A 13,617-nucleotide genomic window follows, 5' to 3' on the forward strand; every position below is an offset into this window, starting at 1 on the left:
ATATCCTTAGTAGTGTTAATAAGCAGGACCATAATCTAAATGAATTTGTTTTTATAGTTAATAGTTCATAGTTATATACTAGGCTAACGACTACCAGTAACTATATATGCCCAGCCATACAATTCAGCACATTTGTGTCTCTATGTACCATGGGCTTTTATTTGGAGTGGGTATGTTAGGAAATTCTTAGAGGTTATGTAGGGCAGGAGGTTAATTTGGGCATTACTGTCCACCTTTGTCTGTCAGAAACATGGGGGTCAGACTCAGGGTTAATTTTAAGTCTCCCATCCATTGGTCAAGGTCATGTTTAAATATGATTAGGGATACACTCTGCTTCACATGGTTGAAGAGCCTGTTCCAGGGCATAGGGATACTCTAGGACACATATCTGTCTCACCAACATGTCTAATTTATGTTACAAGCAAAATTTAAACCCTTGGCTCTAATGGTTCTGATGCTCTTTGGTTTGCAGATGTGCAAAATGCCAGTCTTAACTGGATCCCAGAATGCCGTATATGCCAGGCATAGATCACCTCTCTGTTACCTGTAAGAGTATAGAGTTAGGGCTTTAAGACAATCAATAAAGGAGAATGGGTGGTTATACCCTGGATTCTCCTGGTAAGGAACCTCTGTGGGCATTTGGAGCGATGCATATGTTTGGTCAGGTACATGCCAAAGCAGACATTACACTCAATGATGGGTCTAATAAGGGTGAATAATGTGTCACTATGACTTCCTTGAACCTGGATGCCATGCCTTACTTATAAGCTGGGCAGCACAAAATGATTTTCTTACTACCTTGGCTACCTGTTGGTCAATGACCAGTTTACTGCCTAAATGTGTTCCCAGATCCTCAAATTCTGAGTCATATCTTAGAGGTGTCTTATCAATAGAGTAATTAGTCTCGGTGGAAATTTTCACAAAATACATTATAATGCATTTCTTGAAATTGAGTTTTAGTCTGTGACTTTGGCACCAGTCATTTGTTTGTGTTTGCATTTTGGGGGAAATTTGCAGTAATCTGCAAACTAGGTCAGCCAAAGTTCTTCACATTAGCCTTTACCTCTGAGAAGTAGATGCCAAATAGGAGTGGTCCTAGCAAGGATCCCTGAGGTACCCAACTCATGATGAGTCTCTTAGTGGAGGGAGTATCATCAGTCCTTAATTCCTGGGTCCTGTCTGTAAGCCAGCTTGAAATCCAGTGAGTAATGCAGAGTTTTTTGCCCAGTTTGGTGAGTTTGTCAAAAATACCTGAGTGGGTTATTGTGACAAGTGCCTTAGCCAGGTCCTGTAGGTGGTATGCACTGTTTTCCACTTGTTCATTGTCTTGGTGACCTTCTCAAAACAGTTCACTAGGTTTAGTAGGTATGATCTTCCCTTGACAAAGCCAGACTGGGTTGGGTCCAGTGTCTGAAGGTTGCCTATGTCTTTGTTCATCATTTCCATGATGATTCATTCCATGGCTTTGCATATTACACTAGTCAAACTAATAGGTCTGTATTTTTTTGGGTTGGTTGATGGTCCACCCTTGTGAAGTGGGACAACCATTGCAGTCCTCCATTCTTGCGGCACAACACCTGTTTTAAGGCTATAGTTGGAAAGTGACTCAATTGGTCCTGATAGGTTATGTTTCCAGCTGTGTAAGGTGCATCCAGGGATATTGTCAGGGTCTACTAAAGCTGTGTTTTTGGCCTTAGTAAGTGTCACCATGTTCCTTGTAAATAGTTGGGGGGGTATGCTAATAGATATTTCATGGTGGGAAGCAAGGGGAGTGAGGGATGGAGTTTGAGGTGAATTTGTCAACCAACAACTTGCTATGAACCTATGTTAGTCTGCTCAGTGTCAGTGGCAACCAGTGACCACCAATTTGGCACATTGATGTGTGCAGCTTTTGAAGTTTTGGGCATAGCTGTAGAAGGCCTCATGACTGTCTCTAGCCTGCTGGCCTTGATAAACTTAACTAGTCCTCTTAGTTCCCTGTTTAGTTTAATTAGAGTGCTGCTATCATTATGGGAGTTGCTCTTCCTGAATTTAGCCATAACTTTTTTCCTTTTGTTATATACACTATTAAGATTAAGAATATGCCAGTGTGGTTTGCTTTTAAAATTTGTGTTGTGCTTACTTCTAGTAGATACAGCAATACAGCAGCCTCTATACAGCCACTTACATGATTGCATGGGGTTTCTGTGAACTATTCTCATTAGCTGCTATAAACTCAGGGCTGGGAGTGGCATTGAATTTTAACAAACTATTGCTTAATTGAATGTAGTTGGTTTTGGAATAGATCCTAACTGTTACAGGGTTTGTTGGAGTTACCAAGCTGATTTTTATTTTGAAGAAGAGAGTTTTGTTATGAGACTTCACCAGTGAGGATGTGACACTGGGGGTGGGGGTGCAGCACTGTCCTATATTGGTGAGTACCACATCCAGTATGGTTGACCTTCTGATGTGTGCATGCATTATCTAATCAAGGGTATTTTTGTTAAAAAAATCAAGGAATCACTGTTCCTGTGAGAATGAGGCAATGCATGTTTGCCAGTCTATATAGGAGTAATTAAAGTTTCACATGAAATGGGTATTTGGTTTAATGATGTGCATCTCCAGTAGGTTTAGGTATGAGCTACGGGATCCCATGGATATAGATGGTGACCTGTAGTTTTTTAGATTTTAGCTTAATGCCTCAGTGGGGGTATGGAACTTTTTCTATGATGACTTGCATGTGCTTAAATTCCAAGGCATCATCCTATTTGACTAACAAAGAGTTATGTTGTTGATATAGATTGAGGATTCTCCAACTTTGTCCCTGTCTGTTCACCTGCTGGTCTAAATGTGTTGAAGGCCCTGAGGCTTTGAACTGCAGGAGTACTTTCTATGGATTTAAACCATGTCTCTGTACTGGCACAGATGTCCATATTCTTCAGAGAAAGAAGAGCTTGTAGGGTGCTGAATTTCTTATTTCAGCTTCTAGCATTGAGCAGTAGCCATTGTAGGTATATTTGTTGTTTTCTTTTTTTTTTTTTTTTTTTTTTTGCTATGTTGGTATGTTTGTCTATTTGGCACTGACCAAAAAGGCTCTAAGGGGTGGATAATGTTTTAGCCAATATTTAGAATCCTAAGGGAGACAGGTCCAGGGCATCCTTTGCAAACGCAAGGTTGTCTCTTAACCATGTCTTCCCATGCTGAAAAATATTGCATCTCCATGGATGGACACCAGAAACTCAGCCAATTATTGAAGTTGATTACCTTTTGTTTACATTGTGGCATCATACTTGGTGAAGGTAGAGTGCTTCTCAATGCAAGGCACATACCTATCTGAGACACATATTCAAAGAGATCAACAATGTCTCTTCACATAGTCCAGGGAAGTACTTGTCAGGTCATTAACTACCAGATGGATTATGACAGAATCATACCTGAGTGCATGTGTAACCTGTGGAGCCTATGGATTATGACAGAATCAAACCTGAGTGCATGTGTAACTTGTGGAGCCTGGTTCCAGATAAGCAGCCAAGCATTACCTTCTCCTTGTTCAGTCTGGTGAGAGGACATCTATGCATCATGCGATGGAGTCCCTTATGACAAAAGTCTTGGGTAATGTGTTGGCTTGTCTTATGAGTTTTGCTGTTGGGGCTTCACTGGGTGTGGGAATTATGTGTGGCATTTGGTGTTGCTTTAAAGATTGCTGAAAAGAAGTGTTACCATTTATAGACAGGATGCTTTTGAGATTCGGGAAGATTGCTTTTTAGTGCTGTAGTGTGTGTGCTCTTGACAATATTATTTGTATGTGAGATTTTTGTGTCCAGTGAAATTGTGCATGTGCATCTCTCACATACAGGATTAAATCATTGTCTGTGAACAAGTCTATTGCTACACTGTCTCAGCATGCTACAGAAATATTTGGAAATTGCATATCCAAGTTGTCTGAACCTATATTTTGGTGGGCTACTGTAGGTGATGGACTAGGTTATACAGAGATCTCCTTGGGTGGTCTCTGGGGTTTGGCACTATACTAGCCTAATTGTGTTAAGATTTGATAGTAGTGCTATTCAGTATGCAAACTACCTGCTCCAAGTAAGTTTCCATACAATGGCTTTGGCTTAGCCATACTAAGTTACAAGTTTCAGTTCTAAAGGAAGTTTTCTAGTTAAAATTTACTTTCTGTGCGTTTGTGTCTCTAGTAACATCAAGAAAGACTGTGAGTGTAATGCTACAACAAAACTTAAATGGATCTTATCAAGGCAATTTCAAGTATTAGTGATGTTTAGAATAATTTAGAGGAAAAATCAACAAATTAAACAAAAATATAACAGTATCACTCTAAACAGTCAACTCAAGTGCAAACAACAAATTGTGCAATAAAATAAATCTCGTCTGTCAAGGATGAAGCAGGCTTAACTCAGGATCCCCTCAGAGTATGCTTAGGTGGCAAGCAAATGAGAGCTGCGGCAAAATGAACAGGAGACAATTTGTAGTAAGGGACGTTTACCGAGTGCAATATTGGTTTACTGAGTGGGCACTTAGTGGGCACTTAGTATTATGAATATAGTAAAAACAGTGGGTGGGAAAGTACGTAAATAGGTTACACAACAGACAAGCAATGAAGGAGAAATGTTGGAAGTTAGATTATCATGAGGGGTGGAACCCAGTGACATGGTTAAAATATCAGAAACTTTTAGCTTAATGCCTCAATGGGGGTTGGGGCAGACTCAAAGAATGGGGAAAAACAATAGAAAGGTAAACAGAAAGGCACTATACTGCAACTTTAAGCAAGTATGTACAAAAAAGCTATCTTTTACATGTAATTCTTCTTATGAAAAATGATAAGTTAAATATAATGTATAAACAATGCTAAATTCTTGCAGTAATATACAATCTTCACACAACTAAAATGACAAATAGTCTACAAAATAACAAACAGGTACATGGACAAAAAGCATAGATGTACAAAAAGGTATCACCACACAGTTCATTATAAGTGCAACTTAAAGTATGTAAGCAGAGTTTACATTAAACACTTTTTCTTCCTATTTTTCTGAAAAGATTGTGTCTTACACATTTCAGTCTTGAGCAAAACATGTAAATTTTTGTCTCCTTTTCATGTTGTAACACTGAGCATCAGCTGCTTTATGTCAGCTCTCAACATTCTATTTGTCCCTGTTCCCTTCAATAAACACACATCACACTGAATGATGTTTGACAATCTTTATTAAACTTCCATAAACACAACTTTATTAACCAATATTATTTTCTAATCACAACAGAAACATCCATATAACTGATATTAATCACAGCATAAACATCCATGTAACTGTTAACTAGGGCAGTGTGACCTCGCTCACTCTGACCTAATAAGCAGCATCCTTATCTCCACTCACTTATTTTACTTACGAAGCAGCGTCCAGCTGCTCGCTCTTCTTTCCCAGCTCATTGAAATGAATATCCAACACCGGGGGGCAACAGAAGAGGGTAAGCCTGTCCCTCTTATCTTACCACCAGCCTGACCAGGCTGTTTCCCCTACCTGCTACCAAACTTCCAAAAACTTAACAGCACATTAAAAAGGGCTAAGCCAAACATCATTCAGTATACTCCAGCCTTTCTAAACCAAACTAGATCCCTGACATTAACCTCCCAAATCCCAAACATATAAATACCCAAAGCAGCCAATTGCCTAAATGGCTGAAATTAAACCAATGATCCCTCTCCAATGCTAAAGTAATAATCATAACCTTGAATAACCTCTGTATATTAACTAAATTCTCAATTATCCTAACTACCAGTAGTAGCTTTGTAATGATGTCCAAGTCATTACCTGCAAAATATACCACAAGAACACTAAACCGAATGCCACACAAAACCACGCAAGGGCAATTGCATACCCTCTTGCCTAACTGCAGCCCTATTTTACCACCCAGTGTATATAATAATGACCAAAATGAGATTTCCTTTCCAAAAATCAGTTTAATAGCAATCCTGTCATCACACCAACTATGCATTATAAGCAAGAAAACATTTAATGACCATAATTGCATTTGCTGACCAACAAACCACCCTCTGAATTGCTTCAATATATCCATTAAATAAATGCCACATGAACTTTAGCCCAACAAACCTTCATTTACCATCTCCAACCCTCCCAACAAAACCTAACTTGTCAATAGCCAATGTCTGTCAATCTTCACACTAGCAAACCTACCCCAACCCTTCAAACCAATGAACCACTGACCAAGATTTAGTAAGTTCACATAGACTTGTCACCCGTGCAATTATACTACTTGTAGCTACATCTTCCTTGACCAAACAAACTACCTTGTCTTGTTCCCAAGCCTGACAAACAACTAAATCTTTCCCACCAAACTCCTTCCCACAGGCAGCTGCAACACAAATTCAACCTACCTGGCAATGCCCTACCATATGACTTCCTTATAAAAGGTTCCCCAAATGCCTGCAGCAAGCCTTTAATCCTAACACAACCTGAGACACCTCGTATAGCAGCATGCACAACACAACCCATACCACTGCTATATTAAACAGATGAAAATGAACCCTAATCCCCAACAACTCCCGCTAAACCTCCTATGCCAGATTAAATTGAAACTCGAAATATTCAACATCCCTCAGTCATCCTTCCTTCCTGCCATCCAACAAACCAGAAACCGACCCCCCATTATGCCCCCCAACCCAACACCTCCTGCCACATTTGTGAACAAATGCAAATCCCCAGGAACAACCCTATCCATCTGCCAAAAGACACCAACAATGGTAAAACTATGCACCAACTTATTAACCCTCACACAAAATGGCCTGAATAAACTGGCATACATGCATCCTCAGGAGCCCAGCAAGCTGAACAACATCCTTAATCCACTGCTTGTTCTTGGCTTTCTCCTCAAAACTTTTCTTTCCATGTGTTATGTTTGCATCTGGTAAGGAATTAAAACATGGCCTATATCTGCAAGGAATCCAAAAACAATGCCTTGTTTAAGCCTTCTAAAATCTACATAGCCAAAAAAGCACCTGATTCCTCACATATCCCCCGAAACACCTGCATACCTACTATGCTCCATCAAGCCCTACTTACTCTTAAAAGTCATACATATACCGAACCATCCCCTATCAGTCCAGAAGTTACCCATACCTTTGGAACAAACTCCCACTTCATGTCAAACAAAACACCTCACTGGCCATCTTCAAACAGTTTGAACAACTGGATGGGTAACTGTAAATTCACCCCAGGGGTTACACCCATGTCTGTCTTGTTCAAGGGCAATAGGTGCTGCATGTTGAAATAAAGGTTGAACTTGGCTAGCTTGTAAAACCCCTAGAGCCATTAGCCTAGTAACTTCCTGTGATCCTATAATTGCTGTGACTCCACCCCACCTGTGGGAACCCCAGACTCCCCATAAACAATCCCCAACCCTGCTTTACCCTGTCCCCAACATACCTTCTCCTCACTTTCCTCCACACTACCCCAAACTGCACCAACTCTGATGTGCCTTAATGAGCACCAAATAAAGTAAGATTACCTGTGACCTCATTGTGCACCACTTCAGCAACCAGAACTTCCACCCCAGTAGAATCCATTACCTCTCAAATCCACTTCCTTCTGGACACTGACTATTGCACACTCTGTGGTCCCCCATCTGTGACCTCATTGTGCACCACTCTAGCAACCAAAACATCCACTGCAACTGCCTCCATCATCTTTTGAGCCCACTTCCTTCAGGTCACCAACCAATACCCACTCTGCACTTCCCAACCTGCACAATCAAGGAAAACTGTAAATTCTTGGTAAACACATAACCAAAACTTCTTAATGACAGCATTAAGTGCTACTAGTAGCTTACCCTGTTTATCAACTACACAGCCACTACACTGATCTGCAGCCCCCATCCCCAGGAGAGTGTAACCTTGGCAGCTTCACCCCTGTGCTGCTTTGTTCTACAAGGGTCTGTAACGCAACATTCACACAGCAATGACAGTTAAGATGCCTAAAACAATGAGTGAAATACCTCCATAACATACCCATACCACTCAGGTGTACTGCATCACAAAGAACATTCATCATTTATGGTCATAACAGTTCATGTTCAAACTAAATCATCATTTCATTAAAAATCTTATTTTATAAATCATCTTATCACCTGCTAACTGTCGTATGAGCCTCATACTTAAAGCTGTTAATGAGCCATTAAAAACCATTCTACCATTTGCCCATTTGTTCCACATTAGAAATGGCAGTGCCCCTAATGATAGTGTGCTTACCAATTCAGCCTCTTCATACCTAAGGGCTCTAACCACCCCCATGACCCCTAACCAATGATGGAAATTAACTCCTTTACCTTATGTCTATGAGGCAACATTATCACTCTACCCATCCCTTACCATCTGGATTAAGCTAGCTATTTGGTCTGGGGACTCAGCATTGAGAACCCTGCAAAGTTTGAAGAATGGTACCAAATTATGAGGTAAAATTCTGCACAACCTGTGAACAAAGGTATAAATAAATGTAAGACAAATGCCCAAAACCAGATGGGAAGAGAGAGAAAAAAAAAGCTCTTAACAACATTTCACTGGACTTATGACAAAAGCTTAGTGAGAAAAGGAGTACAGAAAAAATGGAGTAATGTATCCAGGGTTTAACTTCTAAAAATATCCAAAGCAGTCTACAGGGTTTGTGCCCTTCCATCTTCAGTTGCCCACCGTATAAGTCTGAGAGAATCAGTTAAGCAGACAGTGATCCATGGTTGCTCCTGAAAAGGAATTATTTTGCCAGTGGTTTCTGGGCAGGGAGAAGTATGTTCCATCTGTAATCATCCCTGCCCCCTCCCGCTCAACCACTACTCATGTTATGGGCATGTGTGACTAACAGCCATCAGTCATGGGCACCACAAAGCCTGCAAAGAAGTTCCTACGAACCAATGCAGCCCCAAAGTTATGAAGCCCAGCATCTAGCCATTCAGCAAAATTCTGGACTGTTAGAAGCATACCTTCTAACCTCTTAGCACAAAAATCTGGACACAAATGTAAATAAAACTGGGACAAAGGCCAAGAGGAAAAAAGAAAAATATTGCTTCTATAAACTTAGGAAGTTGATATAGCAACAGGCTTTGCACTAGCATGAGTTGCCTGAAGGGCGTGAAATCCAAAACTCAAATGCCCATCATTTTACAAATCCATTGTTTAAAATTTGCCACCAACATGGCATAAAACCACAATGCTACCAAAAATGGACAAACTTTATGAAGCAAAATTGTGGCCATTCTGTGAAAGTCTGTACGGTTGGAAGGCATGGATATGAGATCAACTACAGTGCATCAAGCAGAATGAATAGCCCAAATATTATTTTCTAGCTTCAGTCTTCAATGAGTTGCCATTAGTTTGCCAGATAATCACATGTTTATCAAAAATGGACCAAAAATATGTGTCGACATTTGGACATTCTGTGAAAATCTATACAGCTGTGAGGTATGACTCATTACACTCCAATTTCACCCTCAAATGATTTAACAACTAGTTCCAGCAACCACATCTCTCAACACTTCAGTACAAGAAATCTGGACAAAACCTGAAACAAGAGAACAAAAGGCCAAACTAGGGATACATCTCAAACATTGTTGCCATAAATTAGTAAGCTGACAAAGGAACCAGAGCTGAAGCATATATTCTCTAATTACATGAAGACTGAAACTCAGATATATGATGGAAGAAATACATGACCTGACCTTACAACCTCTGACCCTCCCCACAGATCTATGTACACACACACACACACACACACACACACACACACACACACACACACACACACACACACACACAAAAAGAGGAACAAAACCTGACAAATTGGGGGACAATGGCCCAACAATAGGGACAGATTCCGATCACTGTGCTCAAATTAGAATGTAGCTAGAACAGAAACTACACTGCATGCCCCCTTAACCTGATTTTTGTCATTACTTAGTGCTTGAGAACCTAATTTTGCTACCAGACAACCAAGGGACTCTGGATTGTCTGAAAATCTGGACAGGTGAGATTTACTCATACCCACTGCCACTCCCACAGAAGAGCTCCTTCAACCATTATTTTCTGCGATCCACAGCCATTACTTGCAATAACAAAAAGTGGTACTGAAGACCAATGTAGGTATAATTAGTAAAATGCTCGTACCAAATGAGCAAGTAGCTGGAATAACTGGTTTTGCATTGGCATGAATTTTATGAAGGATCAGTAGTCTGAAACTAGAACATCTGCCATTATTATTTATTTATTTTTTAAACTACAGCAATACAATTTGCCACTCATTTACTAGAAAACCACAATTTTATGTAATTAGACCCAAATATGTGGAATACATCCAGAAAGATTCCATCTCTGTATCCATGGCACTCACCCAGAATAATTTAGCAGCATGTTAACCACCTTAAGCATTACACCAACCCCTTTCTGTGAAAATCTGGACTGCTGAGAGGCACGATACCCCCATGTGCAATCGCCCTACTATGCATGCACAGGGGGTACCTGTTAAAATAACTCTCGGCCCATGAAAAGGCTTTTATGGTTTAGCTATAACCACACTAGCACAGAAAATGCTGTGGAATGCTACCACCACTAACAATTACTTTACCAAGAAAGGGGGCCAGAAAGGAAGGATTTGGCTGCATACTACAGGAATAAAGATTTAGTATGGCCTGGCCCTACCATCTACCTAACCAACAAACCTCTTCAGAAAGTGTAAGTCAGTTATTACTTACCCACCCCCACTAATCCGTACTGCTTTGTCATTTCCTTTATTGCTTCCCCCTTTTCTTTATAAATCTGTATTACTCTATATTATTATTATCATTTTATTTATCATTATTTCTTTTTCAATACAGAGCTCCCCCCAGAACAAAACTACCAGTTACCCACTCCACCACCCAAAGTACTCAACCATCCCATGCCATGCTTTAATCCTCAACTAGCAGAGCAGAATTAAAAAAAAAAAAATTGCAACAAACATTGCCCACCTCTTCCACAAACATAATTATTAATCCAAGGCCTACCTGATCCTGGAGTAACAGCTTGTCATCTTGGAAGTAACCCTGCACTGTAGTACGTTCATGCCAAAATCTGATTCCCTATCCTATGACACTTGCATAAAACCCATTAAGACACTCCCTACCCTTATCTCATTTCCTGTCAATCATTCTGCATTCCCATTTAACCCTTTCATCACCCTCACTACCCTAGCTCCCCTAACCTCTTAATTCTGACTACTATTTCTATCTAATCCCCACTTGAAGATAGCCCTGGACAAATTGGTTTGTTCCCAAACCTCATTTGTTCCTTTGTGTCACTGAACTACATCACAGGCTAGGACCACTCCTCTTGTGGTCGAGCAGAACAGGCAGCAGTGTTGCATATACTCTGTTGTATACTAGTTGATGTTTTTCAATGTCCTAACTGGGTGTAGCTTCTGATATCACACCCATCATTGCATGTGGCATTAGCTAGTTCTGAGTTAGTTCTAATTCACTCCATACTAATTTCAACAGCTATCTGCTATATGATTATAGCACTGCCCCTATCACCACAGGTATGTCAGATCACTAGCAGAAAATTCATGAGCAAATGTGTTATTGTCATACACTTGATTCTTGAATGGGAGACATTAAATTCATAAACGGTTGCATGGAAAGTGTGTGTGTGTGTGTGTGTGTGTGTGTGCATGCGTGCGTGTGTGTGTGTGTGTGTTTTTTATTAGCAATTAACAAAACAATAACAACCAACTGTGTGACATAACCACAGTCAATACTAATAAAAATGACCACACAAAAGTGTAAATCAAAAATAACTGATCAAACTATATAATACTAACATAACATACATCATGATATACACAAAACAATCTCCAAATCAAAGTTATTGCAGGGTGGCAAGCCCCCTCCCCAACACATCCCACCAAGGCCAAGCTCACACAACAAAATGAAATGTCTTATTCCCAATACCTTCTGGACTGTGATGCAGCACTCCTACAAATGCAAAAAACACTCACACTTCCCCTTATGCTCGATACCTACCACTAGTGCCCTTAATCTGACAAACAGGAATGAGCGCAATGAAAACAAAACATCGACTTTCCATACTTTACATACAGCAACACTTCCAACAAGCATTCTCCTTTCTTGTAGTCGCGCAATATTCTTTTCAACCTTATGTGAAGTTGCTGTTTCTATAACCTATAAAAGCAGGACAGTCAAATCATTAGTCCCCCATTACTGATACACTTTATATTTATAATTACTTTATTATTAATATTCATTATTCTTGATTCTTTCCTGATATGCTTAACTTGGTTTTATACAGATATTTATTAGTATTTTTTTAATAATGTTAATTTTTTCTATCTTCATCTCTCTGAATTCTTTTCCTTATTTTCTCCTTACTAATAAGAGTTAATAGTTTACTACCATTTGCAAAATAAAAGCATGGCTAATTTATTTTCTTTGTTTATACCTTATTATATTTCAGATGACATTGTTTTTTGTAATTTATTTAAATGTCAGTAAACTATATCAATAAAATTACATGTGCTGCTTCTAGACATTAAAAATGTACTTTGAGCCTTCCCATACATACACACACACACACACACACACACACACACACACACACACACACACACACACACACACACACACACACACACATATGTGCGCACGGCAAACATTCGCACGTGCACGCACACACACACACACACACACACACACACACACACACACACACACACACACACACACTGAGAAACACACAGACACATAGACTCACATGCGAGCACGAGCGCACACACATACACGTGCGCAAACACACACACACACACACACACACACACACACACACACACCAAACACTCATGCACATGCGTACAGACACACACACACATACACACACACACAGACACACACAAACATTTGCACATGCACACACACACACACACACACACACACACACACACACACACATGTATGCACACACACACACACGCACGCACACACACATGCGCACACACACATGTGTGCACGCGCACACAATCACAAACAGACATGCACACAAACACTTGCACATGCACATGCGCGCACACACACACACACACACACACACTCACACTCACACACATGCACACACACACACACACACACACACACACACATGAGCACACACACGCACACACGCATGCACGTGTGCACACACACACCCACACACCCACACACACACACACACACACGCACACACACACACAAAAACACACACACATGCACACACAGACAAGCACACACCTAAATGCACTCATGACATGATGTTGACTTAGTTACAAATTATATCTCAGAAACATACTAACTGACTGCTATCCTTGTGCATTTAGTCTGATCCCACAGAAAAAAAAATACTGTACAGAGAACATTTCAAGTATGTAGCATTTTACATCTTTGCTTAGTCTCCACTCAAACAGGCCCAGGCCTTGACCTTCACATGAAGGCTGACCTGACTCTTTAAGTAACCTGTGTGTACCATGACCCTATTATGAGCTCAGCATAAAACAGTCTTAACAAAGTTTTTCCTGAGAGAAGTACGGCTGA

At 40.2% G+C, this 13,617-nt stretch overlaps 1 protein-coding gene across 1 annotated transcript in view; it reads left to right on the forward strand.

Moving 5' to 3' along the window:
- MDGA1 (MAM domain containing glycosylphosphatidylinositol anchor 1) overlaps nucleotides 1-13,617 on the forward strand; it is a 3,256,518-nt gene that overhangs the window by 1,025,242 nt on the left and 2,217,659 nt on the right. The window lies entirely within an intron of this gene.

Source organism: Protopterus annectens, chromosome 1.part0, assembly GCF_019279795.1.
Source record: "Protopterus annectens isolate FY-2018-M chromosome 1.part0, PAN1.0, whole genome shotgun sequence".
NCBI lineage: Eukaryota > Metazoa > Chordata > Ceratodontiformes > Protopteridae > Protopterus > Protopterus annectens.